Source organism: Lutjanus erythropterus, chromosome 19 (genome assembly GCF_056507025.1).
Source record: "Lutjanus erythropterus isolate fLutEry1 chromosome 19, fLutEry1.hap2, whole genome shotgun sequence".
NCBI lineage: Eukaryota > Metazoa > Chordata > Actinopteri > Lutjaniformes > Lutjanidae > Lutjanus > Lutjanus erythropterus.
The window spans coordinates 13,465,172-13,473,985 of NC_139335.1; positions in this window are offsets into that span (position 1 = coordinate 13,465,172).

Here is an 8,814-nt window from a genome sequence, read left to right on the forward strand (position 1 = left end):
CTCCTCATGTGTTGTGTGCAGTGTTGCCAGATGCAAAATGCAGCAGTATTGTTCTGCCACTTTAAAATTTAATGAAACTTATCATACACACAGAAACAACCTGGGAGGGGAGCAGGATGCTACACTGAATGGCAAAAGTATGCCATGTCCACCATATTACAGGGAGGCTCCATCATCTAAACAAGACGGTGACCATTTATCACTTTACACAGAATCAATCGCAGCTCATCACACAATCACTCCTCCTGTTCTTACCTGTCAAAACAAAAGCCCCAGAGTGTGTCACTGCTCTACCAGCTGCTTGATCAGTGCTGTGCTGATGTGATTGGTTGTTGCTCTCAAAACAAGGTTTCATTGCGGGTTTATGGAAATGTCAAAATTATTGTACATTCTGCCTTTTTTGTAATTATTGGTCGTGCATCAAACAGTTGTTAAAATAGTTTTTAAAAATCAGTTCATGGGAAATGTGTCCCTCATATGAATTTCACAACAAACAAAACAAAAGTAATCAAGTAATCCCTTCAAGCTATTCATTTTAAAGACAGTAACTGTATTCAGAATACCATAAATTTAGAATACTGTAACTGTATTACAGTTGCATTTTGAAAGTAAAGCTATCTTTCCATAAGGAAACTCTTTGAAAGACCTTAGTACTGTATTCCCTGCCTGTCTCAGAGGCTGTGTTTCAGCTAACAGCTAATGGTTATGGTTTGCTACTTAAGCAAGAACCAAAAGCTATCGGCCCATCAGTAAATGTGGTAATTTAATAACCAAGTGTTGAAGTTTGGCAGCCAGAGTGGAAACCAGAAAATATTTTCTCCATAAATTATGATCCAGTTTCACCCAAATCAGTGATAAAGTTATAAAGTTGTCCTTTTTTTATAGTGACGCCCCCAGAAACACTCCAGTCTGTTCTGGTGAATGGATGTATTCTCCCGAGTGCTGGATGAGTCATCAACCATTTTTAATAGTTTTCCAAATACCACTAAATAAAACAACAACGTTTTTGTCTTTATTAGGCCAGATATTGGCATGTAGGTGATGTATAATGCAATAAATATGTGATAAAATCACTTTACTTCATGGGAACTGCTAGTTGCTGTGAGCTTTAAGTTCATGACGTCCAAGCAGAAGGCAGAAGACAACATTATCTCAAGGGCTACCAGGCAAGGCCTCTCTTCCTTAGAGGACAGCTGTCTCTGTCTCACTCACGCGTCTGTTGTGTCTGCAGCTGTCCGTGTACACATTCGTTTGGGAGTATATTCAGTCCTTCAGACTCACCCTGAGTCCCGGCCTGCAGCTGCCCGTACCCGTCGCAGACATCTTCACTGAGTGGACGGGACAACTCGACGAAATGAATGAGTTTACCCCGGAGAAAAAGCAACAACTTCTGAGGACCGAAATGTCCCCTGAAGTAGCCTCCACTGCAAAGTCTCTGACAAGAAAAACACAAAACAAAAAAAACCCCTGCTCAGTTTGAAGAATCACAGCTGATTTGAATCTGCAGCCCTATGCATAATGAAATTCAGTTAGACCAGGATGTCAGAGCTGTTTCCTCTTCTCATACTGCCAAATGAAGTATGTTTTGTTTGTCAGCTGTGAGCTGACTTAATGTGCAGAATATTAAATTAAGTTTCCTTATTTAATTTTTGCTTCCTGAACAGCAGTACAAATCTTTCAACACAACTACACCACTGCAAAACGGAAACTTTCAGACATGTTTTACAGGAAATGCCCCTCACTACAAGTAAAATAAACGGAGCAAAATGGTACTATACACTCGGAAGATATACTGGGAAACATTTGTTAAAGCTTTTATTTATGTTTGAGGCTTTACTACAGTTATAGCAGGGAGCACGCTGGCTGTCCCAGCATATAAAATGACCACATTTCATCATCATGTTGTTCCTCAGTGTGCTGTGAAGGGATGAGCAACATGGAACAGAAAACAAGTACTACAAAGTTTAGCAATCTTCCGTGCCAAAGTCATTGCTAAATACTGTAATCTCTCCTTTGTTTTGTGGTCTCATGAGACAAACAATGCGATAGCATGCCAAGACATGAACCATGGCATTAATAAAGAACATAGAGCCACACACAAATAACCTGTTAGGTCTGTGTCTTCCTCCATTCATCGAGGCTGTGTTAGGCAGCCCGCCAACATAGCCTGTGGCGAAATATAGAGCCATTTTGAGTTGAGCAGGTATCCAGAGAGCTGATGGAAATGGCCTCCCTTCTGACATGTAAAGAAGACCAGCTACTCAGTGTTAAGTTTAAATGGGAGCTATTATTCCCTTATGTCAGATGTTCATATTAAATCTGGCCAAAGCTTTAAATAATGAGGTAAAAGTAAAAGCTCAAGTTTCCGACCATTCTGAACTCCAATAACTACAGTGTTTTTTGACGACAAGATGATGTTAATGCCTTTCTTTATTTGTCATTTGCTCCAGGCACAACACATGATTTGCATGGACGCGTCCATCCACCAGCTTCATACCGAGGTGATTTACTGCAGCTTTGACCAGAACTGGATCATATTTTATAGAGAAAATACTTTCTGGGTGTCCCTCTGATATCCTCCAGCTGCTCTGCCTGAACTCACTGTTATGTATAGAGTGTTTTGATGGACACTTGTTGCAAAAGTAACTGCGAACTCCTGCTAACTGTGACTTAGCTGCTGTTAGCAAGCCAGTATAGAGTCCTGCACGGGTCCAGTTATTCAAACCTGTCCTGTGTCCTTATCCCTGATTACAACACGCATGTCACTCACTTATCACTGACTTGCACATAGCATATCTATAAATACAGAAAAAAAGAAAGGAAAAAAATATGTAGTCAAGCTTTGCCTAACTGTCATCAGCGCACAGAGCAAAAAAGGGTGGGACTAAGGGAGGGTCAACTGGCGCAGCACGTGTGGTCCTGCAGCTATTGATGTGTTTCCATACTGACGACGGGCTTAGCTTGTGGCTATCAAAAGCTAATACCATTTGGCACTATTTACAAACACCAAAGCCACTGACAACATTATTCTCACAATCTCTGATCACACCAGATTTCTGTAGAACATCTGACCTGGCCTTTGATGATTTTAGCTTTGTCTTTATGATATCTATTTTGGCTATCAACTAGCCTTTATTGCTGTCAGATAAGACAGTGATGTCCCACGATTTGGCCAGATGAGAGGTCAAAGGTTATGTCATGGCTTTCATAATAGAATCGTGGTAGCTGATGAGACTAATTACCAGATTTAAGAGTCAAATACAGCACAATCATTTTCAACTCTGATTCTCCAGGGAAAAAGAAAACATATTGTATTGTAGGTGTTATATTATTGTTCTCATTAGCTTTATTTGTTCTCATTTTTACATGTGCCCATACCCGTTAACTATAAATATATGTTTTTACCTGTTAAATAACTTTTTTTGCAGGTACCTGTGAATAACTTGTGAAGTTAGAGGTCTTATTAACTGACCCAGCCGGCCCTGGACCTGAAAACAGTTTATTTCAGACAGAGGATGAACTGAGGGCTGCAAAAAGGGCCAGTATAAGATAAACAGTGAATTCTTTGTAATGTAAATCATGCAAAGGTACTCCAGAATAAAAATATAGAGATGGAAATGAGTATGCTAACACTCTCCTCTACATACATGTAGTGCTTGAATGAATTAGCGTGAAGACTGAAAGGCCACGTCCTCATGAAGAGATCATTTTATGGTTTGAGCAGGTGGCGCTGAATGTGGGGAAAGTCTTAATATTTATCAACCTGGATGAAGTTGAAAGCGGCTGATGTGCTGAGTGAGTGGAACACGGAGGCCGTCGCTGCCAGATCAGCTGCGGGATCAGCTGAGGGATCATGGGAGCCGAGCATGGAGGCAGTGCTCTGTGATCTCATTATTGTGCTTTGTGTTCGTCGGCACTCTACTCCGCTGCTCGCCCGCCCGGCTCAGCCCGCCTAAGTAGCTCAGCGTCTGACGCACGCAAACACACACCTCTAGCACTGCAGGGTTGAATCAGCAAGTTGTCTGGCCAGTTTGTGTCTATGACACGCACACACACACGTCTGGAACACTGATCCTGCAACCCTCCCGCATACTCAAGGCTGGCACACTCCACACACACTCCCAGGGTCATATGCCCAAGGATGCAGACACGCTTCAATGTCCAGGTCAAAAGTCATGTGGAGCTGCATGAGGAAACATATCAGATACGCTCACAGCAGAGCAGAGAAAGTTCACAAAGTGAGAACAAATGTGATAGTTGAAGTTAAGTTACACTCATAGCAAGATGCCGGAAATCATGTTGTGGTGAAAGATCATTCCTCAACAGCATGGAAAGTATTAAGCTTAAATATGTGGTCAGAAAATAACTGTATTCAACAAGTAGAACAATGTGTTTACCTTAGCATGTACCCTATAGAGAATACTCAAACATGATCTTTTAAAAGGCACACACTGCTTTATGTGTTTGTTGAATGTGCCCTCATGTGAAGGAGTTCATGTTATTGTGCTGCCTGACACCTGTTGAAACACAGGAGAGCCCGTCATGATGAGACATGCGTCTGTGCAGGTGAATCACAACCAGCCGAAAGAGCCGCAGCAGGTGACGCAGCCACAAGTGCGCACACACGCACACACATTCCCTCACAAAGGAGGCACGAGCAGAGTGCAGGTACGGGATGGATTTAGAGATTAGAGATTGTGCCCTATTTTCCTAGCCATAAAAGCAACATTGCAATTAAATAGATTCAATAAATTAGAAGAAAACAAGCCATTTTACATGGTGGAGTATTGGGGATGAATTTAACAGTCTCACAACCTGAGGGAAGAAGCTGCTGCTGTAGTCTGGTGGTACAGCAGCAGATACTTCCATATCTCTTGCCAGATGGCAGCAAGGTGAACAGGCTGTGGCTTGGATGGGTGTTGTCCTTTTTAAAATCCTTTAGGGTCTGTGCAGCACCTCACCTCCCTGATATTGCTGATATTCGTAAATGGGTACCAATGATGTTCTGGATCATTTAAATCTGCCACCACAGAGTCCCGTGGTTGTATTACAGAAACTTGAAGAAAGAGAGTGGGCTAAGATAGCAGACAATTTAAAGAGCAGCTATATGGATTAAACAAGTTAGTTAACACAACCGTCAGCTACTGTTAGCTAACACTACTAATTGCGAGTTAATAGATTAGACTACAGGTAGAAAAGTGAAAGTCAGGACAACATTATAATTAAGTTAGGAGAGTTGATTTAAGATTTTGGGCAGTTAGGATATTTATGCATGCGCTTTTCCCTTCTTTAGTCTTCCTAAATCAGATCTTAACCTTAATTACCATGGTTAGCAAACAGGTGAGGATCTGCAAGTTAGGGATTTTCTATAATATGGCCCCTGGGTCATGCACAGGATCCGGTCAACTGTGTCCAATCAAGGGCTCAAAATCACTTAAAATCATGGCTGAAATTAGACCAATCATCATCAAAAGTGACAAGAAATAAGTCATAGCACACATTCACACAACTGATTGTGTGTTTAACACTGTTTAAAACTAAATCCAGATGGTTTAGATGACCACAATATTCATAGTAAGATTAAACGTGCCTTCACATGTGTCTGACGTTGTGTGCAGGCCAGACTACAAGCAAAGCTAAGCAGCTTTGAGCCCCAGCCATTTCACCCGTATGATCAAAATCCGAGGATATGTCTGCAAACAAAGCCGGCGATTCAGCGGTGGGCTCGCTCTGCACCTCCACCCTGTCCCACTCTCTCCTCGCCAAGCCTCAGATCCACCAGCAGCCTGGGGAGTTGTACGTTGCACAATGGGCCCATTGTATATGGTGAGGTAACACCATAATTGTTACAATCTTCCCATTCAGGTGAAAAACACACCCACTTTTGACTCCCAGTGGCATTTTGAGAGGTTTGTGGCTTTCAGTGATGTTGCTGATACAATGAAGAACAAACGTGGATGGCTCGCGCTCACCTGAGGTTGTGGCTGGAGCTGAAATGAGCTCCTGTTTGTATTTCCATGTGTGTCTATGTAAGCCAAAGTCCAGACCACAAGTTCTGCAGGGCTGGAGTGACAGATTTAATAACATACCAATATTTCCATGAGGTGAATCAGTGATCTGTGATGAAAGAACGGTCCACTGGAGGACCTTAATAATTCCTTGCTGCCAATCTGAAACCCCAAATGAGAAATAAGTTTTCTACTTGGATGATGTTGCAGAAACATCGGCCAGTCCAGCGACACATAAACGAATGTGCTGAAAAGAATACATCTATATTCTTTGAGATTTGGTTTCTCAAGTTCATTTTATTCTTTCCCTGGACTGTCTCTTATCATGGGGCTTTGTATTTAACGATAGGGATGTCAGCCCTCTCGTCCTCCCCACGCGCCTGACACATCCTGGGGAGATAAATCACAAATATGGGCCTGCGTCTGGGGAGGAGGAAATAGTATGGAAGGCCCGGGCGGTTCCAGCTGGTCAGCTTCCAACTCTTTAGCTGAGTCTAATGCAGTTCTGTGAGGAGCTTCTCTGCCTTTCATCCGTTTAGGAAACATCTGGAATCATCGACCAGTTGAATGAAAGCGTGCACGTGTATGTGTGTGTGCGTGTGTGTGTCTTCCAGGAGGTTTGCCAGGAATGTTATCATTGTGTAAAGATTAACCTCGCTGTCCAGAAAATAAATTAAGGAAACTCACTGGTGAATTGCCAATAGATGTTTGGGCTTTGACATCATTTCCAGCGAACACATTCCTGCTGAACATCAACAATTAGTTTATGATCAGTCCCCTCCTCATTACTCATGGCAGGGCGGTGCACCACATAACTGTGCCATATCTGCTGCACTGAGACAGGAAAACAAAACAAACTTTATCAGGCAAGCCAGCGCAAGGCCACTTTAATTTATCACTATTACTAATACTATTAATTTACTGATTCTGATTGTTATTCTGATAAAAAGTGACATCCTGTATGTCGACAGTCTTCTTGTCAATCCCACATCACTATAATCCATAAAAATAAACTGTATTGGTGGGCTGTGCTATTTTAGTGTGAGAAGACCTTTGGAATGAGACGTGAACTATTTAAAAAATTAATCAATGTGGACTTATAACACTGTTTTCTGTTGGCAAAAGAAATACCCAGTTTGCTGCTTCTCGTTGGGTGTTGGTGAAGTAAAAACCCATCTAGAGATGAAACTGTGTGGAAAATTTCATATCATGACCAAAATTATCACGATTTTGTTACATGTGCTGAGAATGTTTAAAAAGCACTGATACATAAACTTTTATTTTGAAAACAATTTGAAATGGAATCTGTTGCTAACTTTGGTTAACGCTAGACAGTATTTAGTGAGAGTTTTTCAAAGTATATTACAGTAATTAAACACTGAAATCATAATACTAATGACTGAGAATTTTATCATTTATTATTGTGAAACTGATTTGTTCCCCAAACCCATCAGATCTTCCAGCAAGTTAAACGTTGTACGTTTGTAGTTAGCTAACACTATACAGTAATACCTTGTTAAACTTTAAAACACACCAGTGTCTATCACATAACATTAATTGTTAACTAATATTAGCTAGCGGGTTTTGCTATTAACACGAGGGAGTGGGAGACATCTCATACTGATGTCTAACATAATGCCGGAGATACTGGGAAAATTTGCTGCATTGAATGTAGTTTTAAATGAGGAAATCTAAACCTTTCTTTAAAGGGCACAACAGACAGTTCAAAGCATGACATGTCAAACTAGCTGCGTGGGTGGCGAAAAGAGCAATATGAAACAACTGCACAACCAAAAATGAGTACTGCAGTCCAATTGGCAAGCTGGAGCCACAATAGGTTGAAAACCTGTTTCAAGTCTATAGCTGAAGGAAGCTGTTTCTCACTGCCTGGCTGCTACAGACTCGAGGAAGCTCAGGCAGGCTGCAGGAACACTGGAAGAGTGCAAGAAAAGCGTAAAATTATAACTGAACAATAACATTCAACTGTTTATAACTGTCAATGTAAAGCTAAGCCCGTTACCTGAAAGCAAAAGACCACTGTTCTAAAAATACAACAGTCTGGAGCTGGAGTTCAGTGACTGCCTGCCAGACTCCATCATAAAAATCTACTCCTTCTAAAATAGGATTAACGATTTGTAATGACTCACAAACAGAGACTTACACATTCCTTAGCATTGCTGTCAGTCAACTTTTCAACTTATGCATGTACGCATGTTTCCTTAATCTCTTATGACATGGTGGTCATTTTATGATTCACTGCAGTAAATATATTACAGGCTTCTCCTTTAATTTGCAGCCACACTCCAGGGCATCCACAGCACTGTCTCACACGGCTGTGGTGTAATTCCTGCCCCGCTTTATATACAATCATCCCATTTTCTATGGCTTTTAACTTGTCAAAGAAAATACTTACAAGAGCCTGAATAGTCAGAAGCAGTTACATGTGTGCACTGTTGCTGTTCAACAGAGTGGATATTGTATCCACGCGAGCAGGTGAGCAGACAAAGCCTGTGGTGGTGCGGCGTGTCTCTCCACGCCCGAGCCGAGACATCAGGCCCGAGTGTGTTGACAGAGGTAGGGTCAGGAGTCACACCTGTCCATAAAACACCCCTTTCTCTGCGCACGGTGCCTCGTCACCTCAACATTAAGCACACACTCGCGCCACGCAACCTCCGAATGACTGGAAATACCTGCAGGCTGCACACAAAAATGTCAAGTCCTTCTCGTGCAAAGAATAACAAGTGAAAAACATCATCAGTGTCTGCTGTGTCACTGTGCGGTGAAAACCTCAGAAAATAAGACAAAC